We start from the raw sequence: 15062 nt of genomic DNA, 5'->3' as shown, positions 1-15062 counted from the left end.
ATCATATGATTCGATGTTTACGGGTTTGAAACCCTCGGGGATTTGATGATCCATTATTTCGTATGTGAAGCACAACGGGTGTGCGGCGCCTCTGTACTGGGCGATATCATGACGTAGCTCCAATGAGCTTTGTCTACTGTGTTCGGCCCTACCGAATGTGTGGCCGGCGTGACGGTTATCGTCTTGAGCCGTGGGGCGCCTACACGATCCGTAGATCGATCTTGTTTGCTTTGCCTTGTCCTCCAACATGTCTCGTAAGTTTGGCGCATATTCCCGTGCCTTGGTGCGGGGTGCGGCTTGGGTGGAGGGCCATGATGCGTCTGTATCGCGGCCACGAGGTGGCCTATCGGCCGCGTCGAGTGCTTCCTCCTCTAATCGGCGTAGCAACCTGCGCTTCGGGTAGCACTTGGAGGGGTGTTCGGGTTTATGCTCTTCGGCCGCAAGGACTTCAGTCCATCTATCGACTAGCCGATCTTGATCAGCTTTAAGATGTTGCTGTTTTTTCTTGAGGCGTCTTGCCATGGCCATAATCCTGCATTGAAAACGCTCTTGTTCGACGGGATCCTCCAGCACGGCGAATTCGTCGTCGTCGAGGCTTGCCTCGTCTTTGGAGGGAGGCATACAATTATCGTCCTCGACCTCTTTGTCGGCCGCTCTCTCATGAGGGCTGGTTTCTCCATCCTCCTATGCTAAATCTTGCTCGGGGGGATGTTCTTCGGCACTTTCCAGGGTATTATTATCTCCCATGCTGGAATCGCCGTTTTTGTGTTGGCAGGATTTTGAGCGGCGCCGCTGACGCTTTTGCTGTTTCTTGGAGGGGTCATCCTCCCCTGTTCCATCGCCCTCTCCCTCTTTTGGGGTGTCCACCATGTATATGTCATATGACGAGGTGGCTTTCCAGGGCCTAGTAGGCACTGGTTCTTCATCATCTCCTTCATCGGTGTCCATACCGTTGATGTCTTTGGAGTCGAAGTCGAGCATGTCGGTTAAGTTGTCGACAGTGGCTACAAAGTGGGTGGTGGGTGGGTTTTGAATTTCTTCATCGTCCGTACCCCAACCTTGCTGACCATAGTCCGGACAAGGCTCTCCTGACAAAGAGAGAGACTTTACTGATTTCAAGATATCGCTGAAAGGCGAGTGCTGAAAGACGTCCGCGGCTGTGAACTCCATGATCGGCGCCCAATCAGATTCGCTCGGCAGGGGCGCGGAGAGTTTGGAGTCCGGAGAAGAATCCGGCTCCATGGAGTCACGAGTCTTGCAGAGTACGGGGCTAGTGTTCGGCTCAACCGCCGTTGGGATCGCAGCCCCCGAGGTGGCGTCCAACTGCCCATCCTCGATCGACGCGGTTGGCTCCGAACTAGGGGTCGGAGCCGATGCGGGTGCGGCCTCCAGGGCTCTATTCGTCGGTAGAGCTAGATCATGCTCGTCGTGACAGTGCGGCGCGCTCGAAAGTGGTTCGAATCTGTCAAAGACCAAGTCCCCGCGGATGTCGGCCGTGTAGTTTAAACTTCCGAATCTAACCTGACGGCCAGGGGCATAGCTTTCGATCTGCTCTAGATGGCCAAGTGAATCGGCCCGCAATGCAAAGCCACCAAAGACGAAGATCTGTTCGGGGAGGAAGGTCTCACCCTGGACTGTATTGCCATCAATGATCGTAGGAGCCATCGGGCCTGACGGCGACGGCACAGAGGAACTCTCAATGAAAGCACCAATGTCGGTGTCAAAACCGGCGGATCTCGGGTAGGGGGTCCCGAACTGTGCGTCTAGGCCGGATGGTAATAGGAGGCAGGGGACACAAAGTTTTACCCAGGTTCGGGCCCTCTCGATGGAGGTAAAACCCTACGTCTTGCTTGATTAATATTGATGATAGGGGTATTACAAGAGTTGATCTACCACGAGATCAGAGAGGCTAAACCCTAGAAGCTAGCCTATGGTATGATTGTTGATGTGTATGTTGTCCTACGGACTAAAACCCTCCGGTTTATATAGACATCAGAGAGGGTTAGGGTTATATAGAGTTGGTTACAATGGTAGGAGATCTGAACATCCGTATCTTCAAGCTTGCCTTCCACGCCAAGGAAAGTCCCTTCCGTACACGGGACGGAGTCTTCAATCTTGTATGAGTCCGGCTGAAAGGTATAGTTCAGCTATCCGAACACCCCCTAATCCAGGACTCCCTCAGTGGGGATAACTTGTGCATATCAGTCTGATCCTGGATGAGCTGGAGCACCAGATCGCCCTCTTGAAAAGTTCTGGTCTTAACCCGGCGGCTGTGATAATGTCGGAGATCTTGTTGATAAATCGCCGAACGTGCTGCTGCAAGATCACGCTCCTCATCTAACAGGTCTAGTGAGTCCTGACGTGCCTTCTCATTATCAGCTTCAACATAAGCCGCCACATGGGGCGAGTCGCGACGGATGTCACTTGGAAGAACCGCCTCTGCTCCATAAACCATGAAGAAAGGCGTGTAACCCGTAGATCTGTTAGGTGTGGTGTTGATGCTCCATAACACAGAAGGTAACTCCTCCACCCAACAACCCGGTGTTCGCTTTAAAGGAACCATAAGCCGGGGTTTAATATCTCTCAAAATTTCTTTATTTGCCCTCTCTACTTGACCATTAGACTGGGGGTGAGCCACTGATGCTACATCAAGCCAGATGTGCTCACATTGACATATTAGTACCATTGTCAGTTATAATACTGTGTGGGAAACCAAACCGGAATATCACCTTTTTGATGAATTGAACCGCCATGGCTGCATCACACTTACTGATTGGCTCTGCTTCCACCCACTTGGTGAACTTATCCACTGCCACTAACATGTGGGTCTTTTTGTCCTTGGATCTCTTAAAGGGTCCAACCATATCAAGCCCCCAAGTTGCAAACGGCCAAGTTATTGGAATCATCCTCAATTCCTGAGCCGGAACATGAGCGCGGCGTGCAAATTTTTGACAACCATCACACCTGTTGACTAAATCCTCTGCATTAGCATGAGCTGTCAACCAATAGAAACCGTGACGAAAAGCCTTAGCCACCAAGGATTTTGAACCGGCGTGGTGACCACAATCTCCTTTGTGGATTTCTCGCAAAATCTCACAACCCTCTTGAGGAGACACACAACGCTGAATTGCCCTGTGACGCTATAACGATGTAACTCCCCATTGATTATGGTCATTGACTTGGAATGCCGGATTATCTTCTGGGCTAAGGTTTCGTCCTCAGGTAACTCGCCCCAGTTCATGTAAACCAAGTACGGGACTGTCCAATCCGGTATAACATGCAAAGCTGCCACCAATTGGGCCTCTGAGTCAGGAATAGCCAACTCCTCCTCTATTGGTATCTTGACCGACGGATTATGTAGTACGTCGAGGAAGACATTAGGTGGGAGCGGTTTACGCTGAGAGCCAAGGCGACTTAAAGCGTCTTCCGCTTCATTATTTCACCGGTCTATATGGTAAACTTGATAACCCTTCAAATGACCAACCACTATGTAAACCTCTTGTTGATATGCAGCCATGAGTGGGTCCTTAGAATCCCAAGTGCCAGATACCTGTTGAGCCACCAGGTCCGAGTCACCGAAGTACTTAACCCGTCTTAAGTTCATCTCCTTAGCCATCCGAAGACCGTGGAGCAAGGCCTCATACTCAGCTACATTTTTAGTACAAGGGAACATTAAGCGAAGAACATAACAAAACTTGTCTCCTCGTGGGGAAGTTAATATGACTCCAGCCCCCAAGCCCTCCAATTGCCTGGACCCATCAAAGTGAATAGTCAAGTAAGTGTTATCTGGCTTTTCCTCTGGTGCCTACAACTCTGTCCAATGATTGATGAAATCCACGAGTGCTTGTGATTTGATTGCTGTGCGAGGTGCATACTTGAGACCGTGAGGTCGAAGCTCAATAGCCCACTTGGCAATCCAGCCAGTTGCTTCTCTGTTTTGAATGATATCACCCAAAGGGGCTGAACTGACCACTGTGATAGGATGACTCTGAAAGTAATGTTTGAGCTTCCGGCTTGCCATAAACACCCCATACACCAGCTTCTGCCAATGTGGATACCTCTGCTTTGATTCGATAAGCACCTCACTGATATAATAAACCGGCCATTGAACCGGATATTCCTTTCCAGCCTCCTTGCACTCGACAACAATAGCCACACTAACAGCCCGGGCATTAGCAATCACATATAGCAGTAAAGGCTCTTTATCGATCGGAGCCGCAAGGACAGGCGGTTCAGCTAACTGCGTCTTCAACTCCTCAAACGCTTTATCAGCCGCATCACTCCAGACAAAGTCATCCGTTTTCTTTAGCATCTGATATAAAGGGATAGCTTTCTCCCCGAGACGACTGATAAACCGGCTCAACGCTGCAATCCGGCCGGCTAAACGTTGAACGTCATTGATACACGTCGGTTTAGCCAAGGACGTGATTGCTGAAATTTTTTCCGGATTAGCCACAATGCCCCTGTTTGACACCAGAAAACCCAGGAGCTTGCCTGCTGGAACACCAAAGACACATTTGTCAGGATTAAGCATCATCTTATAAACCCGAAGGTTGTCAAAAGTCTCCCTTAAGTCATCTATCAATGTTTCCTCCTTCCTGGACTTCACCACAATATCATCCACATATGCATGAACATTGCGCCCGATCTGTTTATGAAGACAATTCTAAACACAACGCTGATAAGTTGCCTGGGCACTCTTGAGCCCAAAGGGCATGGAGACATAGCAGAAGGCTCCAAAGGGAGTTATAAAAACTGTCTTCTCCTGGTGCTTAACTGCCATTTTGATCTGATGATAACCAGAATAAGCATCTAGAAAACACAAACAGTCACAACCCGCCGTAGCATCAATAATCTGATCAATACGAGGGAGGGCAAAGGGATCTGCTGGGAAGGCCTTGTTCAAGTCTGTATAGTCCACATACATATGCCAAGTGCCGTTTTTCTTAAGAACCAGCACCGGATTAGCCAACCACTCAGGGTGAAAAACCTCCATGATAAACCCTGCGGCCAACAGCTGGGCTACCTCCTCACCAATAGCCTTATGCCTTTCTTCATTGAAGCGGCGGAGAAACTGCCTGACCGGTTTAAACTTGGGATCTATATTAAGTGTTTGCTCAGCGAGTTCCCTCGGTACACCTGGCATGTTAGAAGGCTTCCATGCAAAGATGTCCCAGTTCTCATGGATGAACTCGATGAGCGTGCTTTCCTATTTGGGATCCAGGTTAGCGCTGATGCTGAACTGCTTGGATGAATCGATAGGAACAAAATCAACCATCTTAGTGTCTGTGGCCGATTTAAACTTCAACGTCGTATCGTGCTCCGTAGTTGGCTTTTTCAAAGAAGTCATGTCTGCCGGATCAACCTTGTCTTTGTAAAACTTCAGCTCTTCCGTGGTACAAACTGACTCAGCGTAAGCCGCATCACCTTCCTCACATTCCAAAGCAATCTTCCTGCTCCCATGTACTGTGATGGTCCCCTTCTGACCTGGCATCTTAAGCTACAGATAAACATAACACGGCCTCGCCATGAACTTGGCATAAGCCGGTCGCCCAAACAGAGCGTGATACGGACTCTTGATTTTCACCACCTCAAAAGTCAATGTTTCTGACCTTGAGTCATGATCATCTCCAAAGGCCACCTCTAGGGCTATCTTGCCCACTGGATATGCAGATTTACCGGGCACCACATCATGAAAAACGGTGTTCGACGGTTTAAGATTCTTATCTGTCAACCCCATACGACAGAAGGTGTCATAGTAGAGAATATTGATACTACTTCCCCCATCCATGAGCACCTTGGTGAACTTATACCCCCCAACTTGAGGAGCCACCACTAAAGCCAGATGACCCGGATTATCAACCCGAGGTGGGTGATCCTCTCTACTCCATAAAATGGGTTGCTCAGACCAGCGCAATTACTGAGGCACTACCGGCTCAACAGAGTTCACGGCCCTCTTGTGAAGCTTCTGATCACGCTTACACAAGCTAGTGGTGAAGACATGATACTGCCCACTATTCAACTGCTTCGGATTGCTCTGATAACCCGACTGCTGCTGCTGCTGATTCCCCTGATGGTTATAACCTCCCTGGTTGCCCTGGTTCCCTTGATTGCTATGTCCGGTTTGATTGCCTTGAAATCCTTAATCGGAGCTACCGCCTCCATAACCCGGCCCATGAAAACCACCTCCTGAACCGCCGAGCGGGCCATTGTCATAGTGAAACATATTGGAGTTCTTGAACTCTCGCATGATATAACAATCCTTCCAAAGATGTGAAGCTGGCCTCTCCTTCGATCCATGCTTTGGACAAGGTTGATTTAACAGGCACTCCAGATTGGGGCCTGAACCTCCACCCCTCTGAGGTTGTTTGCCCTTACGACGCTGACCGTTATCCTGAGCATTGATGTTAGCCACAAAGTCCAAACTATTGTCTGCCTTGCACTTGCCATTGTTCCCATGACCCGCCGGGTTATGCTGCTGTCCCTTGGTGTTGCCGTTCTTCTTCCCTTTCCCCGGTTTGTCCTCCTCTGAGTCAGGGTCTTTGGTGTTATTTGAATCGGCATATTTAACCAAAGTGGCAATAAGCATTGCCATATCATTGAAGTGACACTTGAGCCTTCCTAACTTCTGTTTTAGTGGTAGAAACCGGCAATTGCCCTCCAATGTTAACACTACTGTATCCGCATTGATGTGATCCGACGAATGCAGAATATCTGAGACCCGCTTCACCCAATGGGTTGTGGACTCTCCATCCTCTTGAACACAAGTGGCTAGGTCCACAATCGACATAGGCTGCTTACAAGTATCTTTAAAATTCTAGATAAACCGGTGTTTCAATTCGGCCCATGATCCGACAGAGTTAGCTGGTAAGCTCTTTAACTACGTACGAGTTGTCCCCTCCAACATCATGGTGAAGTATTTAGCACACACCGCTTCATCCACATCCAACATCTCCATTGCCATCTCATAACTTTGAACCCATGACTCTGGTTGCAAATCGGCGGTGTAGTTGGGTACTTTACGAGGGCCCTTAAAATCCTTGGGCAGTCGCACATTGCGCAAAGCGGGGGTAAGACATGGCACCCCTAAAGAGCTGAAGACCACGTTTGGCTCCACTGAAGCGGTAGGTCGACCCAGAGTAGGTTGACGAGCTGCATGCAGAGTGGCTAACTCAGCCTCTCGACGTGCACGGCCATGATCCACCACATCCTACGCATTAGCACCTCCACCCGCTGGGTTGTGCCCTCGCGGTGAGTTACGGCGACGTGCACTGCTTGATTCAACCGGTTCATCCTCAACGTGCCTGCTGTAGCTCCGGCTCGGATGGGGTGTGGAATGAATCCTCTCGCGACTATGCGAATAAGCCTGCTGCTAGTTCAAAGCCGTTTGTAGGAGCTCTTTGGCCCATCATGTCTCAACCGCAACTGGCAACTCGCCATCCGCTGGGAGTGCTGCTAATCGTGAAGCGGCGGCCACAATGTTGTCTAACGGGTTGGAGTAATGCCCCGGGGGCGTCGGTACATACTATGGTACAATATTGTTCTGACAAGGCGGGTCCATCGTGCGCGGCTGAACCGGCGCTCCTATTCCCGGTGCCTCCGTGCGGTTTACCACTGGCTGGTTACTAGTTCTGGCTCCTGGCGTGCTGAAGAGATTTCTTGCCTCATAACCCGGCGGGAGGTGCGACCGGTATCTTCTTCTCATGACCTCCTCTGAGGCATTCTGCTCCAACCTAAGCCAGTAGGCCTGAGCTTTCAACTCGGCCCGTTCTGTAGCCATCCTAGCGTTCTCTGCTGGCAGTTCCGCTTTAGCCTGAGTTATCTGATCTTTCACTTTTGCAATCTCCGCATTGTAATGGTCTCGGGCTGCTGCGTCCACCTCCGCGGCCATCAATGCTGCCAAAGCGTCGAATAAATCAGACAAAACTTGAGCGGGAGGCGGCGCTGAGCCCCTGCTCCCGTTGGCATTGCTGTTGCTGAACCGGAAAGCATTGCCGCGACGGTGGATGAGTGATGTGCTAGTTGTGTATCGGCCATGAAAATAGCGACCCGGTTTGGCAGATCGAGGGGGTCCGGAATACAGTTGCCATCGGAACCTCCACTAATTTGGCCATCCTGCAACTGATACAGCGATTCGGTCTCTCCGATTGAAGACTCGTCATCAGAGCAGACAACGGTTTCGCCATCAGACGCCGATCTGTCCTCATATTCTGCCCCATGGATGACACCTATGAAAACATGCCTTGCTGCGGGCTGAACCAGGGAATGGCTTGCACACTGAGCCGTCTCGATGATGTCAGTGCAGGTGTCCGGCTCAGGGCCGGCTCGCCGATCTTGTCGATGAAGACGTGGATCCCACCAAAGGGGACCCGGTACCCGTATTCGATTGAACTGGCCTCGGGACCCCATCCTGCGTCGTCGATGTAGAGCTTGCCACGACGACTCTTCATCATCCGACCCACAGCGTATCCCTTGAGTCCATAAAAGCTGCCCTTCAAGAACTCAAAACCATCGTGCGATAGCCCCACGGTGGGCACCAACTGTCATGGGTTTGTCACGACAGATGTCCTCGAGAAAGGACTTAGCCGTGGAGCCATCGCTATGGGTTAGCTTAAAGGGGTTAAACCGGACAAGGGACACAAGGGATTTTATACTAGTTCGGCCCCTTCGATGAAGGTAAAATCCTACGTCTAGTTGTGATTGGTATTGCTAGGGTTTTGATGACCAGGGAGCGAATCTGCTTTGCCTGGCTCTTGAGTTGTTGTCTGTCGTCCGTAAACCGTGGCCGGGTCGTCCCTTTATATACATAGGTTGATGCCCGCCGATTTACAGAGTCCTGAGGCCGGGTCATAAACGTGTCTGGCTCGGTCTCTATTCCTCTAACTCACAATACAAGTTACATGACAGAGTCGGTTTACATCTACAGGCTTTAACCCGCCTTTAGGCCTTGGGCCTTCGTAAAGCGCCACCATCCTCACGTCTTCATGGGCTTCTATCTTCATGGAGCTAACCCGGCCATTCCTAGCCGGTTTACCTCCAGTAATCATATCCCCAACAATAACAAATAGCGGAACCTGGATGTTCATATTGGCTCCCACATATTCTAAGAAGATCTTTATCGGTCAAACCGCATAACGATATACGTTGTTCCCTTTCTCATCGGTATGTTACTGGCCCGAGAGTAGAACGTCGGTATCCTCATACCTAGTTCAATCTCGTTACTGGAAAGTCTCTTTACTCGTTCCGTAATGCAACATCCCGTAACTAACTCATTAGTCACATTGCTTGCAAGGCTTATAGTGATGTGCATTACCGAGAGGGCCCAGAGATACCTCTTCGATACACGGAGTGACAAATTCTAATCTCGATTTATGCCAACTCAACAAACACCATCGGAGACACCTGTAGAGCATCTTTATAATCACCCAGTTATGTTGTGACGTTTGATATCACACAAGGTGTTCCTCCGATATTCGGGAGTTACATAATCTCATAGTCAGAGGAACATGTATAAGTCATGATGAAAGCAATAGCAATAAACTAAACGATCATAGTGCCAAGCTAACGGATGGGTCTTGTCCATCACATCATTCTCTAATGATGTGATCCCGTTCATCAAATGACAACACATGTCCATGGTTAGGAAACTTAACCATCTTTGATTAGCGAGCTTGTCAAGTAGAGGCATACTAGGGACACTCTGTTTGTCTATGTATTCACACATGTACTAAGTTTCCAGTTAATACAATTCTAGCATGAATAATAAACATTTATCATGATATAAGGAAATATAAATAACAACTTTATTATTTCCTCTAGGGCATATTTCCTTCAGTCTCCCACTGGCACTATCGTCAATAATCTAGTTCACATCGCCATGTGATTTAACACCAATAGTTCACATCACCATGTGACCAACACCCAAAGGGTTTACTAGAGTCAATAATCTAGTTCACATCACCATGTGATTAACACCCAAAGAGTACTAAGGTGTGATCATGTTTTTCTTGTGAGAGAAGTTGAGTCAATGGGTCTTTCACATCCAGAGCCGTATGTATTTTACAAATTTTCTATGTCTACAATGCTCTGCATGGAGCTACTCTAGCTAATTGCTCCCACTTTCAATATGCATCTATATCGAGCCTTAGAGTCATCTAGATCAGTGTAAAAAAGCTTGCATCAACATAACTCTTTACGACGAACTCTTTTATCACTTCCATAATCAAGAAATCTTTCCTTAGTCCTCTAAGGATAATTTTGACCACTGTCTAGTGATCTACTGCTAGATCACTATTGTACTCCCTTGCCAAAATCATGCAAAGGTATACAATAGGACTGGTACACAACATAACATACTTTATAGAACCTATGACTGAGGCATAGGGAATGACTTTTCATTCTCTTTCTATTTTCTGCCGTGGTTGGGTTTTGAGTCTTTACTCAACTTCACACCTTGCAACATAGGCAAGAACTCCTTCTTTGACTGTTCCATTTTGAACTACTTCAAAATCTTGTCAAGGTATGTACTCATTGAAAAATCTTATGAAGCGTCTTGATCTCTCTCTATAGATCTTGATGCTCAGTGTGTAAGCAGCTTCACCGAGGTCTTTCTTTGAAAAACTCCTTTCAAACACTTCTTTATGCTTTCCAAAAAATTCTACATCATTTCCGATCAACAATATGTCACTCACATATACTTATCAGAAAGGCTATAGTGCTCCCACTCACTTTCTTTTAAATACAGGCTTCACCGCAAGTCTGTATAAAACTATATGCTTTGATCGACTCATCAAAGCATATATTCCAACTCCGAGATGCTTGCACCAGTCCATAGATGGATCGCTGGAGCTTGCACACTTTGTCAGCATCTTTAGGATTGACAAAACCTTCTGGTTGCATCATATACAACTCTTCTTTAATAAATCCATTAAGGAATGTAGTTTTGATATCCATTTGCCAGATTTCATAAAATGCGGCAACTGCTAACATGATCCGGACAGACTTTTAAGCATCGATACAAGTGAGAAAATCTCATCGTAGTCAACAGCTTGAACTTGTCGAAAACCTTTTGTGACAATTTGAGCTTTGTAGATAGTAACACTACTATCAATGTCCGTCTTCCTCTTGAAGATCCATTTATTCAGAATGGCTCACCGATCATCGGGCAAGTCAATCAAAGTCCATACTTTGTTCTCATACATGGACCCCATCTCAGTTTTCATGGCCTTAAGCCATTTCACGGAATCTGGGCGCATCATCGCTTCCTCATAGTTCGTAGGTTCGTCATGGTCTAGTAACATGACTTCCAGAACAGGATTACTGTACCACTCTGGTGCGGAACATACTCTGGTTGACCTACGAGGTTTGGTAGTAACTTGATCTGAAGTTTCGTGATCATCATCATTAACTTCCTCACTAATTGGTGTAGGCATCACTAGAACTGATTTCTGTGATGAACTACTTTCCAATTCGGGAGAAGCTACAATTACCTCATCAAGTTCTACTTTCCTCCCACTCATTTCTTTCGAGAGAAACTCCTTCTCTAGAAAGGATCCATTTTTAGCAACAAAGATCTTGCCTTCGGATCTGTGATAGAAGCTGTTCCCAACAGTTTCTTTTGGGTATCCTATGAAGACGCACTTCTCCGATTTGGGTTTGAGCTTATCAGGCTAAAACTTTTTCACATATGCATCGCAACCCCAAACTTTAAGAAATGATAGCTTAGGTTTCTTGCTAAACCGCCGTTCATACGGTGTCATGTCAATGGATTTTTAGACGATGCCTTATTTAATGTGAATGCAGCTGTCTCTAATGCATAACCCAAAAATGATACTGGTAAATCGGTAGGAGACATCATAGATCGCACCATATCTAATAAAGTATAGTTATGACGTTCAGACACACCATTACACTGTGGTGTTCCAGGTGCCGTGAGTTGCGAAACTATTCGACATTGTTTCAACTGAAGGCCAAAATCGTAATTCAAATATTTTATCTCCGCGATCAGATCGTAGAAACTTTATTTTCTTGTTACGATGATTCTCCACTTCACTCTGAAATTCTTTGAACTTTTCAAACGTTTCAGACTTGTGTTTCATTAAGTAGATATACTCACATATGCTCAAATCATCTGTGAAGGTCAGAAAATAACGATACCCGCCACGAGCCTCAACACTCACCGGACCGCATACATCGGTATGTATTATTTCTAATAAGTCAGTGGCTCGCTCTATTGTTCCAGAGAACGGAGTCTTAGTCATCTTTCCCATGAGGCATGGTTCGCAAGCATCAAATGATTCATAATGAAGTGATTCCAAAAGTCCATCCACATGGAGTTTCTTCATGTGCTTTACACCAATATGACCTAAACGGTAGTGCCACAAGTATGTTGCACTATCATTATCAACTTTGCATCTTTTAGCATCAATATTATGAATATGTGTATCACTACGATCAGATTCAATAAACCATTTATATTTCTATGACCATAGAAGGTTTTATTCATGTAAATAGAACAACAATTATTCTTTGACTTAAATGAATAACCATATTGCAATAAACATGATCCAATCATATTTATGCTCAACGCAATCACCAAATAACATTTATTTTTAGGTTCAACACTAATCCCGGAGGTAAAGGGAGTGTGCGATGGTGATCTTATCAACCTTGGAATCACTTCCAACTCACATCATCACCTCGTCGTTAACTAGTCTCTGTTTATTTTGCAACTCCCATTTCGAGTTACTACTCTTTAGCAACTGAACCAGTATCAAATACTGAGGAGTTGCTATAAACACTAGTGAAGTACACATCAATAACATGTATATAAAATATACTTTTATTCACTTTGCCATCCTTCTTATTTGCCAAGTATCTAGGGCAGTTCCACTTCCAGTGACCATTTCCTTTGTAGTAGAAGCACTCAGTTCCAGGATTGGGTCTAGCTTTGGGCTTCTTCATGGGAGTGGAAACTTACTTGCCATTCTTCTTGAAGTTCCCTATCTTTCCCTTGCCCTTTTACTTGAAACTAGTGGTCTTGTCAACCATCAACATTTGATGCTTTTCTTGATTTCTACCTTCATCGATTTCAGCATCACGAAGAGCTCGGGAATCGTTTTCGTCATCCCTTGCATATTATAGTTCATCACGAAGTTCCAGTAACTTGGCGATAGTGACTAGAGAACTCTTTCAATCACTATTTTATCTGGAAGATTAACTCCCAATTGATTCAAGTGATTGTAGTACTCAGACAACTTGAGTACATGCTCACCGGTTGAGCTATTCTCCTCCATCTTGTAGGCAAAGTACTTGTCAGAGGTCTCATACCTCTTGACTCGGGCATGAGTCTGAAATTCCAATTTCAGCTCTTAGAACATCTTATATGCTCTGTGGCGTTCAAAACGTTTTTGAAGTCCCGGTTCTAAGCCGTAAAGCATGGCACACTAAACTATCAAGTAATTATCATACCAAGCTTGCCAAACGTTCATAATGTCTGCATCTGCTCCTGCAATAGGTCCATCACCTAGCGGTGCATCCAGGACATAATTCTTCTGTGCAGCAATGAGGATAATCCTCAGATCACGGACCCAGACCGCATCATTATTACTATCATCTTTCAACATAGTTTTTCTCTAGGAACATATCAAAAATATAATGGGGAAGCTATATGCGAGCAATTGATCTACAACAAAGATATGCAAATACTATCAGGATTACATTCATGATAAATTTAAGTTCAATTAATCATATTACTTAAGAACTCCCACTTAGATAGACATCCCTCTAATCATCTAAGTGATCACGTGATCCATATCAACTAAACCATGCCCGATCATCACATGAGATGGAGTAGTTTTCAATGGTGAACATCACTATGTTGATCATATCTACTATATGATTCACGCTCGACCTTTCGGTCTTAGTGTTTCGAGGCCATATCTGCATATGCTAGGCTCATCAAGTTTAATCCGAGTATTCCGCCTGTGCAAAACTGGCTTGCACCCGTTTTATGTGAACGTAGAGCTTATCACACCCGATCATCACGTGGTGTCTCGACACGACAAACTGTAGCAACGGTGCATACTCAGGGAGAACACTTATACCTTGAAATTTAGCAAGAGATCATCTTATAATGCTACCACCGTAAGAAGCAAAATAAGAATCATAAAAGATAAACATCACTTGTAATCAAAATATGTGACATGATACGACCATCATCATTTTGTGCATTTGATCTCCATCTCCAAAGTACTGTCATGATCTCCATCGTCACCGGCATGACACCATGATCTCCATCATCTTGATCTTTATCAATGTGTCATCACATGGTCGTCTCGCCAACTATTGCTTTTGCAACTATTGCTATCGCATAGCGATAAAGTAAAGCAATTACATGGCTCTTGCATCTTATGCAATAATGAGACAACCATAAGGCTCCTGCCAGTTGCCGATAACTTCAATAAAACATGATCATCTCATACAACAATTTATATCTCATCATGTCTTCACCATATCACATCTCAACATGCCCTACGCATCAAAAACCACAACGCGCTATAGTGATTGCTTTTTGATCGTCAGAAAGAACCCTGTTCATTGAATCCGATTCAACTAAAGTTGGAGAAACTGACACCCACTAGCCACATGTGTGCGAAGCACGTTGGTAGAACCAGTCTCACGTAACCGTACGCATAATGTCTGTCTGAGCCGCTTCATCTAACAATAATGCTGAATCAAGAATCAACTAGTGACGGCAAGCAATAAGTGTAGTAGTCACAAGAACAGATTTCTGTGATGAACTACTTTCCAATAAGGGAGCAGGTACAGTTACCTCATCAAGTTCTACTTTCCTCCGACTCACTTCTTTTGAGAGAAACTCCTTCTCTAGAAAGGATCCATTCTCAGCAATGAATATCTTGCCTTCGGATCTGTGATAGAAGGTGTACCCAACATTTTCTTTTGGGTATCCTATGAAGACGCACTTCTCCGATTTGGGTTTGAGCTTATCAGGTTGAAACTTTTTCACATAAGCATTGCAACCTCAAACTTTAAGAAACGAC

This window comes from Triticum urartu, chromosome 3 (genome assembly GCF_003073215.2).
Source record: "Triticum urartu cultivar G1812 chromosome 3, Tu2.1, whole genome shotgun sequence".
Taxonomy (NCBI): Eukaryota; Viridiplantae; Streptophyta; class Magnoliopsida; order Poales; family Poaceae; genus Triticum; species Triticum urartu.
This window is presented reverse-complemented; position numbering follows the sequence as displayed.